Source organism: Halyomorpha halys, unplaced genomic scaffold, assembly GCF_000696795.3.
Source record: "Halyomorpha halys isolate HHAL.00 unplaced genomic scaffold, Hhal_1.1 Scaffold185.1, whole genome shotgun sequence".
Classification (NCBI taxonomy): domain Eukaryota; kingdom Metazoa; phylum Arthropoda; class Insecta; order Hemiptera; family Pentatomidae; genus Halyomorpha; species Halyomorpha halys.
In genome coordinates, this window is record NW_027106126.1 from 1,405,214 (window position 1) to 1,421,675 (window position 16,462).

Consider the following 16,462-nt stretch of genomic DNA (forward strand, 5'->3'; position numbering starts at 1 on the left):
TATGTAGTTGAAAAATGGTAAATTGTAAAACGAGGAGTTGAGGTTAATAGTTAAAAGACACATTACTATATAAATTAATAAATTTCTTGAGGAGAAGATGGTTGGGGGTGCGGTCAATGAATAATAATAATAATAATTAATAAATTTCTTAATTGTGAATTGGCACAATTAGTTTTTCAAGAAGGTAGAAATGAGATAAGAGTTATTGGGGTTTCATTGGCCGAGGTTATCTCGTTCATAGTGATGAATCCCCCGTAGAAACTTCCCTTTACATGAGAATATAATGGAAGAGTTGCATAAATATATATTTTTTTTTTGTGCAATCCAAATGGGTTTTTTCATTTTTGACCTGCTCCGAAATTCATCATCAACATTATATATTTTAACAGATTTTATTTCTTTTCTTCAGTTAATTCTTGGTGTCATGCATATTTATTCTGAGCATTTGAAAATTTTTGTTGCGACGTTGAAAAAATTTGTCGCTTATAAACGAGACTACTTTGACTGTTTTTGTGGTGCCTGTAGAATGTTTCACTTTCGTCTTTGTGCGTGACATTTTGTCAGAGGGCCACCTTTTCATTTCGGCGCCGTATTGATCCTAGCCTTTTTACCCCTTACTGTCAGCAAAGGTGATTTCATTTTTACAAGGATTGGGTACTCCTTCCTTCATCTTTTCCTTCCCCTATTATTTCAAATACATCTATTTATTTGAATTAATACTATTAGTTATTTTCATGATTTTGTTTTTTCTTTTTTTAAAGTTATTTTATTTAATTTAAAAAATATTATTTTCAATCGTTATTTTCTGAAGCTAATTAATAATTTTTTTTTTCCCCAAGCCCCTATTAGAAACTATAGTGTGCTGAGATTTTGTTTTTCTCTGAAACTGGGTTTAACTAACCAGAGTTATATTGTGCGATATTAGTTGGTGATGGGATACAACAATGGCATGTGATAAAGAGCTAAATCTACACCTATTTATAATACTTATAAGTGGCTATAATGCTGCCTCTTGCCATCGCACTGGAGAAGGCGCTGGTTTGCAATGTTTAGAACAGTGGGTTAGTTTGATTTTTTAGCGAGTCCAAGAATTTCATATGTCTCCTTCTGTTAAAGTCCCGGACTGTTGAAACAACAAGTAGTTCGTAAAGAACTAGCGGTTTCTCTTTCTTCCATGTTGTAGTCAGGACGGCAACATAGAGTTTTGAAACTTTCGTTGATGGCGCTTTGTAACATCGGTGGGGCGAGTAAACAGGACGTCATAGAGGAGAGCTGGACGGAATATGATTTTATAAATTTGTAATTTTGACCGGAGTGAAATGGTATAGGCGATAGCATTTCCTTCGGACCGTTTGTTGACGCTCCAGTTTTATACCTAAATAAACTATGGCATTTGATGGGTAGATTATTGAGTTTGTCATTAGGATCGTTCTCGGTAGTTTTGCTCTCTTTTTCGTTTGGTGTGCGAACACTACACAGTCTCTTTTCGCCGGGTTCACGGAGATTTTGAGATAGCTTAGTCGTTTAACGATTTTTTTTCAAACCTTTTCGGCCTGTTGTAGTGCATGCATGGGGTTTACGCTGCTTTTGTGGATGGCGATATCATCCACGTAGGCGGCTATCTTCTCCTATCACATTAGTAGTATCGAGAGCAACACTGGCGAAAGTACTGCCCCATGTGCACACCACACGTCAGTGGGACGGTGCTGAAGAGCTTCTCTTGAACTTGTACGGAGATACATCTGTTCTTGAGGAAAGAGATGATGACCGAATAAAGCTGCTCCGGGCATTCGTGGTCTATAAGCATAAGATACATGAGGTACATAATCGAAGGCCTCTGTACAGTCTACAATCCCACAATAGTTCGCTATCAATAGTGGAAATTGGAGTGTAGATGCTATTTTGTTCAATTTTAAAATCATTACGATGCTCTTGGAAATACCGTATTATTCTTTTGTTATGTTTGGCATATATATGCACAAATCACTTTTCAAATCAGTTTTCCAAAATACGATCATGGAATGTGTTTATAGGCCAATGGTCAAAATAATGAAGACTATGAATATTTGGACACTATCCGTATCTGTTCAGTAATTGAAAAATTGTGAGTTCTAAAAATTATATAAATCCACTACTTATTTCTTAATTGCCAAATTAAATTCATGATTAAGAACCTATTGGTATCTGCGGGGAGAACTAGTACGGTGAGTAGGCTAGCGTACTGACCAAGGTGGGAGTCGTCAACGAGCGAATATTAACCGCTCTAGGTTAGAATCGAACCCACAAAGTTCCGAACCGGGCACTCTGGGACCTACGACCCAACCCTCACGGCTGTCACGTCCCCATGATTACCTATCTTATAAATTAGGTTAAATTTTAAATTAAATTTTTTTTTCTCAAAGTAACGTTTATATAATACAGGTGAATCTTAATTTCGTTTTTAGAAAAATTCTGGAGAATGAAGTTTGTCTATTTTTTCTTTGAGAATAATTATTTAGTGTTCATTAACATCTTTACTGTTTCCTCATTATACTGTATCCATCATACATGGATATCATACCCTTGAAAACGTTGTTACCGCCTATGTGATATTTTTCAGTATTGAAACGGAACTAGCCGACCAATGAGGAAAAAGCCATGTAAAATTATAAGAAAAGTCATTATTATGTTCTGGGTTTCCCTATTGGAATTGAGGAAAAGTTTAATTTTATAACTTTTAAAGTATTATATTGCGTTCGAAAGACTCTCTGATCTATATGGCCTTGTTGTATTAATTACATTATTGTCTTATTTGTTTAATGTATACAACTGGCTTCATCATTAGTTTTTCGATTTACCAAAGATAGTTTTTTTTTATTTTTTACTATCTAGGTTTTATGATTTGTTTTCGGTGACCGTTGTTCAATCGAAGAAGTCTGAAAACCTCAGAAAATTAATGACAAAATAAAGTTAAAATTATTTTGCATTTATTAAGTTAAAATTATTATACACATGTAAGTTACTTATAATAAAGTTAAAATTATTATAAGTAACTTACATGTAAATGTATTTTTTTTAGTGGTATTCACTTATTATTAATAAATATAAATCAAAATGATACCCAAAAAATCTTTCAGACAACATTATTTAAAATAAAACAATTTAATTATAAAATGAATTATTAAAATTCATTATGAAATGAAGTGTTGAATTTAAAAAAAGTGAAACATGAATGCAATTGAAAGAAGTAAATATTCATATAATGTTTTTCTGGATATTAAAAACAAGATGTAAAACTTCAAGCATAAACTTGAAAAAAAAAAAAAAAAAAAAAAAATAGGAAATACTTTCAAGCCCCAAGAAAATGTTATCTATTGATCTAACAAATTCTTCCGAGATTATTATTTATGAAAACATAAATTTAATAATGTGACTGAGGGGATAAAAAAAAAGGAATAAAAAAACGTGTGAAAGTTGCCAGTGAAAAGGGCGGAAACGTTATGTTATTTATTATTACTTAATGAATTAATTTGGTGCAAATATGCATAGAATAGATATGTTATAAATAATTTATGTGTATATATATATATATACTATTATATGTAATAAAATATATTAATATTATATACTTTCAAATTTTATTTTTAATAAAATTAAATTATGTGGGTTTAATGTAGACCAAAGCATATTTTCCTTAATCATTTAAATTAATTTTTATTTTAACTCTATGGAATTGAGCTCTGGGGCTCCACCAAACCATCAAATTCCTCCCGTATCCAATCCATACAATCCAAAATCCTTGATGCTCCTTATTACGTTACAAATAAACTCATTCACAAAGACCTTAACATCCCATTCGTTGCAGATTTGGTCCAAAACAGATATGCGTCTTTTCATTCCAAACTCCTTAATTCTTAATCCTTCATCCTTAACAATCCCTGATAATCCTCCGAGGCGTCTGAAAAGAAGATGGCCACGGGACCTTCTAATTTAAGTTAATGTTTGAAGTACCACCGAGGGGTGGTTCCTTCCCAAGATTTTCAAGTGTATGTGATACATGCAACATATTTAGTTATTGTATTATTTTGTACAGTTGTAAATTACATTAAATAAATGAAAAAAAAAATTTAACTCATTAGGTTATCTGTGCTTCAGCTTTGACATTTAAGCTGAGTTAAACAGTGGGCGATGCAGCCTTTATTTTTATGTTTTCATCAACATAAACAATTATTTATACATAAGTCAATTTTCTTGTCCGTTTATTTTATTTTACATTTATTACTTATTGGGGATGTTTTGAAGATATAGGATTTAGTTTATTGACAACCTACTGAATTTATAAAAGATAAAGGAACTCTATCTCATGGGTTTGTCCAACTTTTATCTTTTACCCTGTACACCCTGAGATAAATAAATAAACTAATAAAAATTTATGAAGAGAATATGGGAAGGAGTCAGTGAAGAAGGGGAGGAATGTACCTCAAGTATGAGATAAATATATGTATGGGAGAATCTGGATGATGGTGACATATCGACTGCGGTAAATATTTGAGAGGGTTGGCAAGGAGTAGGTATTTGCCGAGGTACGGAGTGGGCAACAGGTTAGGGTTTGGTCACTTCTCCTATTGTCTTTAACTGATGTTTTTTTCATACCTCTTCCTTCGGCTGCTCTTATTTTTCTTTTGTATACGCGCTTCTTTATTATGTTCTACCTTTTATATACTTGTTTATTCTTCTAGGTGGATCTGTTATTCACTCTCAGTATTCTTTACTTCTTTTACTTTGATTCGAAATTCGTTTAGGATATACTGAATACAAATATGTCATAAATGTAAAGAATTCATTTTTTTTTTTGGTCTAGTTTCGTATTATATTTTATTCCGATGTGAAATTCTCCTACATTTAACAATTGAATCAGATTTTGCAATAAAACCAAAACACGACGTTCCTCTTTATCGCTATTAGATGTAAATAAATGCAATGGGCTTGCAAAATGGTGAAATATAAAATTTTTTTAAAATTTATTTAATTCAATTTACAACTGTACAAAATAATACAATAGGTAAATATGTTGTATGTTTCATATACACTTGAAAATCTTGGGAAGGAACCACCCATTGGTGGTACTTCAAACATTAATTTAAATTAGAAGGTCTCGTGGCCATCTTCTTTTCAGACGCCTCGGAGGATTATCAGAGATTGTTAAGGATGAAAGATTAAAAATTAATGGTTTAGGATGGTTAAGGAGTTTGGAATGAAAAGACGCATATCTGTTTTGGGTCAAATCTGCAACGAATGGGATGTTAAGGTCTTTGTGAATGAGTTTATTTGTAACGTAATAAGGAGCATCAAGGATTTTACGTAGGATTTTGGATGTAACGATTGGATGCGGGAAGAATTTGATGGTTTGGTGGAGCCCCAGAGCTCAATTCCATATGTCCAAATTGGTCTGATTATCGTAGTGTACACTAATTTTTTGTAGTGAATGGGAAGTTTAGAGCGTTTGTCAAGTAAGTGTTGTAGCAATCGGAATCTACGAGCAGTTTCTTGTGTGAGATTCCAAGTAAGCCTCTTGTCAAGATGGAGTCCTAAGTATTGAATCTGTTCAACAGGCGTTTGTGGAGTATTTGAAATATAAATTAAATGTAGATTTTTCCGTATTAATTTTTCATTCTAAGGAATCTTTGAGGAAGATTAAGCGTGATTAAGAACTAAGGGAATGGCTAATGACAATAGTAATAATGATGCGACATAATTATGCAATACAATTGTACTTGCCAGGCTCTAAAGAGTGTCGATTCTTAAATATTTAACAATAATTGTTGACCGATAACCGTTCTCCTTTAATGATTAATGATTTTTTTTTAATTCCTGATATATTAAGGATTATGACAATTGTAAATGTTAGACATTATTGGTTCTTTAGTTGGAAAATAAAATAAATTACAGAAATTTCAATGTTTTTTAATTATTGTTTATTTACTCCCTATGTTTTATATTTGCTAATTCCAGAGGCTAAGAAACCAAAGCAGTAGGAGACGTTCTGCCGACTCCGAAGAAGAAGAGACAAAATCAGAAGAAACAATCAAAGAAGATGGAAATGATAAAATGAAACCTCCTATCCAGGCAAGATAGCGTATATTTTTAAAATGTTTTAAGCATCATTATTTTTTTACTTCCTTTCTTAAGTAAGTTTATTTTCAATTAGTCAAACGTGAAATACCTTTACGCTAGGTATATAATATACACGCATTTGTTAATTATTTATGTATGTATTATAGGTACGAATGTTTGTCAAATGTATTTTTTTTACATTAATTTTATTTATCTTGTGTATAAGTTATTTTGTTATCATCTAATCAGTTTTTATTATATCGACTTTTAATACTATTTTTTTGTATAGATATTTGTAATTTATTTATTATTATTTTATTTTTCCTCTTATCAATATTGTCATTATTGTTATAGTTAAATATTTTGTTCTTCTTAATTAGTTAGTATAGATGGTTTGAATAAATATTTTTTTTCTCTTCATTGTGGCAGCTTTTATTATTATTCTCCAATAAAAACTGTTACAAAATTTAATGAAATTAATGTGTGTATACATACAAATGGACTTCAACCTTCCAATGGCCGAATGGAATGGTGCCAAGGATCTTGGATCTAATACTTGATATTCAAACAGGAATGGATGTTTCCTAAGATGCTATGACATTCACCAGGTTCTTTTATAATTACATCTACCTATTTTTTATCTAAGATTTCCTACTATCAACGAATTTTATTATTATTTTCTTAAATTGTTTTTATTACGTATATTTATCAATCATCATTAAATCTATAATATAATGTCACTCGTCTGCTCAATTATAAGAATTGTATTATAGGAACATATCCTATCTAAGTGGTTAAAGAAAAAATAAAAATTAAAATAATAATACATCATTCTTTAATATTAATGAAAAATTAATTATGATCAGCCTATACGAATATAATGGAAAGTTTTAAAAAAGTTGGTAAATATACATAAAAAAAGGAACACACTAAACTAAATTAATACAAATATAAATTAATATAATACTAACTAATTAGTAACGTGTATAAACATGAAACAAAGTAAAGTAATGGGCGATAAGAATGCAAATGTACCACTTATATAATAAATAGTGAAATACTAATTAATTGAATTGATAACAAATATCGCTTCATGTCTTGAATTGTGTATCAGACAAAAAAAAAAGATGTTTTTTATTTTATGTTCGAAATATTCCATAGACGGTGCCCAAAACTAGAATTAATTTGTAACAATACTGAAAACTTTTAGGAAAATTTCTATAGAATGATCCCAGTGAAGAAAATAACTGCAGTTTATTATGCTATCTTTGGATTACGTCCAATTCTAAATATAATTAATTTTGTTTGTCAGATGTGCCACTATTATAACAATGCAGGGACATGGTAATATTATTTCGATATGGATTGACAAATTTTTTTTTAATGTATAAATTAAGGAATAATGTAGGATAACAAAAGTGAAACACCAATAATATGAATATTTATATGGAACCTGGAAGACGTAGAATGCGAATTTAAAATAGAAAATATATGGTGGGAGTACGTATTTTTATACCTATCATATCCCGCCTGCTGAATAAACCATCTCCATTGTATGATTTATTGCTAATTTTATTATTTCTTAGTTTATGGTATTATCTTTTTATATGGTTCATATTTATACTCATTAGTGCTTAGTTAGTATTCTATTCATTTACATTTATATTCTTCTAGTTTACTACGTTCCATTTTTTATAGACCATCTGTTATCCTAATTTGATATTACACTTATCATATTTTACAATGTTGGTATCTTGTTCTCATTTCATATTATTATTATAAACCATTCTTATGAGGCACCACAGACCCAAACTAACACATAGTTTTTTCTGCTATTTGAACGTTATTTGACAGCCTCCCGGAACATTCCCTCAACTGTCATCTGAGAGATTTCAGTTTACACACTCATCTAACAGCGCTGGTGAAGACCTCAAACGTAGGTCGAAACATTGTCCGCAGCGCTGACCATATTAAAAAAGAGAGAGAGATTAGTTTGGTTTCATTTATATTAAAGAATTTTTAATTTATTATTATATGTGCAGAAAACGTAAGTAATATTCGTTTATAATTTTATATTTATTCGTATTTTAAAATTTGTATAAATGTAGGAAAGGCCTGATTTGTAATGTAAAAATTGTATGAGTAAAAGAATTTAAAGGATTATGTTATATTATTAAAAAAATTAATTAATATATTTTATTTAATGTTTTAATTTATTTACTAACGGAATTTGGATAAAACAAATAAATAATAATGGTATTGTAATTTTAGTAACAATTATTTTATTAAGTAATAGTTCGATCGACCAACGTACTTCAACTTAGATATCTCCCGCTTCTCCGCCGTATACAAGATCCTTTCTGACTTCCTCTTGAAGCGTTTGCTCCCGTACAAAGAGAGCGTACTTAGTCAATACCAAAGGATTTAGAAAAGGCGATTCCAACCTAAGGATGATTCTTAAACAAGAGAATACAGCACTCACCACATCTCATCGTTTATTGAGCAGCTTTGGATAGTATGAATAGGGCAGGAAAGAAATGTTTGGACCTCTAAAGCATTTTATCATATTTTGTAAGCTTATAGTGTATAATGTTATCGGCATGATCCAAATCAGAAGAGAACTGTTGGAAGGATTCCCAACTGTAGAAGGACTTCGCCAAGAAGACACAGTAGCTTGCGTTGTATGGTCTTGCGCGTGATGGAGGATGCTTGTCTACAGACCTGTTGACAAGCATACCTATGGGAAAACAGCTCTACAGCCCACGTTTGAGTTCAATATCAATGTTGTGGTCTATGGTGTGGGATTCTGAGTCTTTGCAGTGAAGCTATGCTGGTTGCTTTCTTGTCTATGACAGCGATGCCTGGGTTCTCTCCCCTTCTTCTGAGTTGGTTACCAACGCTACCAAAACCAAATATTTGATTACAGGAGATATAACAAGTCCTGGAAAAAAGATGGCCTTTTAGGAATCTAATTCGACAAGACTATTACATATTTGTTGGTGAATAAAATCAACACCTGAACTACTTGTGAGCAGAAACTTCTTCAGTTGGAAATGATTATGATGAAATTTTGGTCTGAGGAGAATGGAAAAGGAGGACGAAACAAGGAGTATACCATATTTAAGGCCCGATAGGGTCCTGGTGATGAAAACTAAAAGCTTAATATGAGCAAGAAAAGTCGTCAGAAGTGGCAACAACAATCAACAAAGACAGCAGGTAAAGGTGTCAGTCCATTTAACTAGAAAACAACAATTGTAGAAGTGGCCAAGCTGTGAGTGCCTGTGACGTCATGTTGTATATGTGATTCACGTTGTCTTGATTTCACATTGATGGGGTAACCAAAATAGGACTGAATAAATTTACAAAATCTGATGTGACTAGGTTTTTGGTTGATATTTCCATGTAGAGAAGCTTCTACCTCAGTAGATATTGTCAATTTCATTTACGATACAATTATCATCTTCAATATCTGATATAAGTTTATTATGATTTATTTATCGCTCTGCTATATGAAGCCAGTATTTGTAGATCATGGTTTTATGAGATAGATAAAGAGCTCGTATAGGATAGCTGCATAAATTACATAGGCTAAACAATCGGGAAGTATGAGCTACACCAAATGGGCCGAGTATGACTGGTGAGGCAGCTGCTACTGACCGTCCTGCAAACATCGCCAGCTGTCCCAGATCCAAGGGTCGTTGACCCCGGACCCACTAACCCCTTGGCCCAGGGGTTGCTGCTAGGACTCCTTTGCAGGTCTCTTCTATATCCTCTATTTCGGTGGCAGTCCCTTCAATACCTGCTCCTTTTATATTTATGATATCTTAATTGCCTGCCATCGGTTTGCCTTCCGTCTTTTATCGTATTTTTATAGCTATGATTGTAAGTTACTGCGTGTTTGTTAATTTTTTTTTGTTATTGTCTTAGAAATAGTAATTTTAATTATAATAACAGTAACAATAGCGAATGTTAGTATTGATGTCAATGAGTCAATTATCTTTAAGTGCATATATACCTAAACCCAAACAAACAACAGTCCTAGCCTAATCTTCCTACATGCTTCTCGGTCTAACTCTCATATTTTGGTTCACTGGTGATTTTCTTTTTAATGATTATTTCATCACCACACTAGCAGTATTATGTTTTATTTATTTATTTTATACTAGATCGGCCTTACATGGTTGATATAACCGTTACATTATATATACATTTTTTTTTTCTATTGATTAGGCGAGGAGGGGGTATGTCTCGTACAAAAGACACCTCTAACATTATACAATGTTATAATTAAAAGAAAAAAAATAAAGATGAAATAAATAGATAAGAATAATGATTCTTAATAAAAGAGAAAAGTAAAATTAATATAAAAAAAATATGATATTTGTACACTTAACAAAACCAACAATTGCCCTCTAATGGTAAAAAGAAACAAATTAATTTGAAAAAGAAGAAAAAGAGAGAAGAAAAAAAAATAATAATATGTAAAATAGAGGTATTAATTGATAAATTGTAAATACGAATTAATAAATTAGAATTTATAACAGAATGTCAATATTATGTTAAATTATAAAAAATATTTCTTTTTCAAAAATACATACATAGCATTTACTGGTATACAGTGACAGTTTGAACTTAAAACAAAGAAACATTTTTTACTCAGAAACTCACATTTTATAATGTTAAGCACAAAACAAAATACGCTTCTCAAAATGGTTCTTCATAAATATAGTATAAGGAGAAATTAGTAAAAGTGTGTAGTCAGTGAAGGGAAAGCTCATATTAAATTAAACTATTTTTATCGTTTCGTTCTAAATTTTATGCCTTCATCAGAGTGACTACGATGGTTCTTATATAAGCCCTTTGCTGTTTACTTTCAATTTGCTACTTAAATTTAGAATTTGAGCTATCGACAGAAAAACACGTTTCGAGGTCTCTTGAGTCCAAATAACCAATCCTCACAAAATGGTCTCTGTTGTGCATGCGAGCGTGTATTATTAAATTTCCCAGTGTTTTGATGCGGATTACTATTTCATCATTTTTAATAATTATAATCGTTTATTTTTTTATAAAATCTAAAGAAAAATTGCTTTGAGAGAACAAGTATTGAAAAAAAAACTGTCTTAAATTAGCATTGTAATACTAAAAAAGAAGATTAATAATTTTAGTTAAAGTGCCTTGTTCGTCTACCCTACAAACTTGTTTAAAATCCTTAAACTTTTTTGTGTATGATATAATGGACAGTATAAATTTTATTTATATTCTAGATTCTTTTTTAAAATTTAATGTGAAGTACTGAAGTACCTTTAAAATATTTTATGCATTATTGTTTTCATTTTTTTAACAAAAAATGTTTGAATTTTATAATAAAAATGATTGGTTATATAAAATGCTTTGAACTTTGAACTTCAATAAAATTGTTTTTTGATATCTTTTAAATGCCAAAGTATATTATGATACTTTACTTACATGTTAAAATTAAAATTTTTAGTTAGAAGGATGACATATTTTTAATAGTAATCATTAATTAAGTGAAAATAAATAAGTACTATTAATAAGAATTATTAAAGTCATGATACATGTCATTGGCAATAAACAACCACTTGAAATTATTCATCTCTACACGAGTTTTACTGAGTAAATATATAATCCCAAGATTAATTTTAAAAAATGGAGCATGTATGAAAAAAAATTCTATATTCAAGGAGAATATATAATTCGTTGGGCAACAGATTAGAGCGAATTTTATAAAATTTGCTAATATACCCGCCAACATACGGGACATGCATATTGAATTACTAGATACCCTCTTGAAAACTTTTTACATTTCCCTGAGGCTAAAAAAGGGCTTCCCTCGTTTAAATTTGTAATGGACTCTAATTTTCCTCAAAAACCCATTCACGCCTCGTCTAGTGAAAATCCCTCCCTGGGGAAGGGGTGGGCGAGGGAAATGATAAACTTTCACTCTGTTATTCAAACTCGGTGAGGAGAGTTGCCCTTTTTATTTTCTTCTCGGAGAACTTGTCAGGTCGTTTTATTACTCAGCAGGAATTTTATTGTTGACGCTCTGGGGGGGGGGGGGGCGAAATTGGTTAATTTTCCACTTTAGTCCTGTTTTACGGGAAGAAACAATCTATATTAAATTAACGTAAAGAATTCGGATCCTATAATTACTTAAATTTAAATGAAAAGTTTTTTTTTTATTAGTTTTTAACCAACAATAAATAAATAGTGATATGGTTTTGATATTTTAAGGTGAATATTTTGATTTAATTTAATTTATATCATGTTGCAAACATTATTTGTTTCGGAAAAATTTGGAAGAAAAAATTATAGTAATTCTTCTTCTTTCATGTTGTGGACAATTCCTAGGGAAGGAATTTTTCATTGAAATAGCACTTGCTATAATGCTGTTATTCAATATGCAGGGTGCTCCGAAAAACCATGGTTAATATTTAAACAGTTGAAGATATCGCACAAAAAGAACAGCAAATTTTATATGGACCATGATTTCTGGAGAACAGGGGAAAATTAATGTTTTGTTTTTTGTAATCGTCACGTGTTTGCTGAATAGGAATCCATCATTAAAATACTATTTATTAATCTAGTTCCAATAGCATTATCGTAAATAAAATTAAATTTCATTAATGTGTGCTCACAGTTAGTAATAACCCTTTGATTGCATCCCAAACTCTCCAGTCCCATATCACAATCCTCGAAGAATGGTGTCGAAATTGGAGGATAAAGATAAATCCCAACAAATCACATTTACTCTTCGTCGTAAACCTGCCGACTGCCCTACTAATGTATTAATAATGTGGCTCTTACCCCTGTAGAACAGATTCGTTATCTTGGACTTCATCTTGACAAACGACTAACCTGGAATCCTCACACAAGACTGAAAAGACAGGAAACTGCACGCAGATTCCGACTACTACAGCACTTACTAGACAAACGGTCTAAACTTCCAACTCGTTATAAAAGACTGATCTACATGACAATAATAAGGCCCATCTGGATATACGGAGTTGAGCTTTGGGGCTCCACTAAACCTTCGAATTCCTCTCGTATCCAATCTTTACAATCCAAAATCCTTCGTAAAATCCTCAATGCTCCTTATTTTGTTACTAATAAAACCATCCATAAAGACCTAAATGTTCCTTATGTAACCGATCTAGCCCGAACCCTTTTTATTATTATTCCTTCCATAATAAACTCCCTAACCACCCAAACCCACTCGTTTCTAACCTTGCTTCCTCTTCCATTCCTGGCAATCCTCCAAGACGCCTGAAAAGAAGATGGCCTCGTGACCTTATATTGTAAACTGTTTTAGAGTTCTACTACTGGGTAGTTTCTCTACATCTTGTATCATATCATATGTCATTATGATCAAATTTACTGGTTGTATTTTTTTATACAGTTGTAAATATCAACAAATAAATAAAAAAAAAAAAAATTCATTTTTGGAATTAATAGTTTGGCTTGTACAAATCCATTGGTTCATCTACTATCCTCTCTATAAAAACGAATTCACATATGCTAAAAATCCTTATTCCGCTTGAAAAAACACAAATTTGAATTCCTCTTTTCTGTGTAGTATTGGACTATACGACCGTTTTGTAAACTTTTTGGTCTGTTTTTGAGGCCTACTATCACCTATTTTAAAAAAAATATATACCTATACCCAAAATCTAACTCTACACCACACTTTTTGCCAAATTAGAACCTAACCCGAATAAAACCTCATCTTCAGTTGTAAAAATTTAAAGCTTATTAAGTTCAGAATTTTAATCCAGAAGCGGTTATTATCTTTAGTCCAATAGGAGAATGAGAAAAATCATTTACAAATAAATTGTGCTTTAAAAACTGAAATATAGCCTGTTGCACACTGAAATATTCAAGCAAAACGGTGGTGTTTCTATGAATGGAAGTATATTTGTAAATGTGGTCGTAGATAAACAGGAAATGAGTCTCTCTCGTTGTACGATGTTGAATACTCATTTGTTTCCTAGCAGAAATTCTCCATACTCTTAGAAAACCATTATGGAAAGCATTGCAAAGTTTATACGATCAACAAGCAAAGAATAAGCTTAAATTGGTGAAACCGATAGTCGAGTAGTGGGCAACTTGTTGAAGAGAATATGTCATCACTAGCATTCGACTCTGATACTGCTGAATGGCTAAAGAATCCGCACTTTAGTATTGCTGCACTGACCTAACAGTAAACATATCATTGAAGTTTACCCAAGTACAAAGGAAAAATGACCGAGTTTCGCTCAGGCACTGGCTAGTAATACAAAACTCTGTAATTATAAAACTCTTAAAAAACATAAATCTGGAGCTGAATACAATGTTTCGTTCAAGTTTCAAATAATTATGTGATGAAAACCTATATCATTATTTCGCTCTTCAAATCAATAAATTCATAAATGGTCAAAATACAATAGATTTTAAAAGGAGTGACGAAATATCATTCTTTTTTAGATAATTAATGCAAATTAGGTAAATGATTTCATCTCAACTCATTATTTCTTGTATCTTGAATTTCGAATAGAGTTGGAATAAAAAACTTTTCTTCAACTTTGCAAAGTTAGGGAAGAACTAATTTAATAAATAATGTTGAAGCACGGCCGATCTCGTTAAATGGATTGTTGCATCTCGTTATGAAGGTTCCCTTGTGATGGAAAAAAATGAATAAAAAAGGTCCAGTTTCGTCATTAAATCCTCAGGACAAGAAAAACGTTTGGTTGATTTCGGGACTTCACAAGCCCCAGTATTTCCTCCAACTTTATCACTGCTTAGCCTTAAGACTCCTATTGCTTCCCCTCTTCTTCCTCTTTTTTCTTGTAGCTGATTTATTATAATGTTCCGCTCGAACTGGCGTACGTTAATTGGATAAGCCGTTTGGAAAGTCGTTTGCTTTTTTTTTTTATTTACTAAAGGAAATACATTTTGTAAAGGTATTTATTTAATTAGTAAATTTTTCACAAAAGTTTACACTGATCTCAGACCATTACAATGCATGGGAAAGTTTAAGGAGTCCTTTGCAAGGGTTGCACGGTAGCTTCTCGTACAATATAGGAATACAATATAATAGTGTACAAGGAATCCTCCATTTCTACCGGTTTCCCCTAGCATGTCCCGTAGCGATGTACTTGAACAAGTGATCTCTTAGAAAACCTCCATTCTTTCCTAAATCTCTTGCTAATTGTACCTTCAGAATCGTTGACAGGAACGATATCGTTATCTTCATGTATCGTCAGGATCGTACGCGCCTGGACCTGATCTGTGTCCATTAAGTACGTCAGCTTATCCCTAATACCATTGGAACGGGAGCTCTCCAGCATACTGTCCGGTGGATTACATCTGTCTCCCGCAATATCTGGAAGATATTCTCTTCTAGGTCTATGAATGCCCCTGAAGGCCATAGGCCTTCTTCAACCTTTCTTATACTTTATTCCAGAGCGTGTCTGCAACTACCCAGATCTGGTTTAGAATGCTACACTTCATTCTGCAAACCACTTCTTTTTTTTTTTATGACCTATTTTCTGGTCATTTCTGACATATAGGGGGGGGAGGCGTTGGCCAATATATATATTAACGAATAGGCGTTGGCCCAGAATAGGTGACCAACCTATTCTCACCATAATGGGGTACATGGTTTTCATTTTGTGGGACCGCTACTCAATGAAAAGAGCCCCAGGCAAACACCTGCGCCTCAACCACCCGAGCTACGACCCACTCTGCAAACCACTGCCGCCTTTGAATCGGCTAACGGTTTAACGGCTATCTTATCATTTCGATCAGCCGTTTGTCTCCTTTCATACTATTCAGCTATCCTCAGATCATGGGCTATTGCTGTCTTAATTTTAATTCATTCCATTGCATTGGGATATGCCTCAAACTTGGTGATTGACTGTAGATGTGGGATTTCGGCTGTCACTGCCGAAGATGGATTTTCTTGGTGCAAAACAACTTTGCAGGATTTTATTAGGGCTATCAAAATACAAACAACTAAATTGGAGTCATAGTTTTAGTAAGAGGAAATTTTAAAATTGTCATAAAAAATTCACTTGTACTTCGCTGCAATTGGATATTTCTTATAAACTATTTCTTACACCGGAAATCTACTGTGATTCTCAAGACCTTGTTTTGGAATGATAACAATTGATCTTTATTTCTGGAGGATGCTGGTCTCCAGATTTCTCAACTATACATCAGTAATGGCCTTAATATTGTATTGTTGATAAGGATGGTTGTATCTGGTTTTAATCTAGCTCTTATATAGAGGATAGAATTCAGCATTGCTACTCTTGCGTAGGTTTTTTAGTTTATTAAGAATTAGATCTATTCCAAAGGTAGTATCGTTGAC

General features: G+C 32.2%; 1 protein-coding gene across 3 annotated transcripts in view; it reads left to right on the top strand.

Annotated features, from left to right (window-relative positions):
- Positions 1–16,462, top strand: part of LOC106679232 (Histone gene-specific Epigenetic Repressor in late S phase) — a 531,726-nt gene that overhangs the window by 150,740 nt on the left and 364,524 nt on the right. For 2 of the 3 annotated variants that reach the window (XM_067053684.1, XM_067053685.1), the window contains one exon: positions 5,992–6,105. The exons of the other annotated variant lie outside the window; for it this stretch is intronic. The gene's annotated coding sequence lies outside the window, so the exon portion shown is untranslated. The remainder of the gene's footprint in view (positions 1–5,991; positions 6,106–16,462) is intronic. 3 annotated transcript variants of the gene reach the window in all.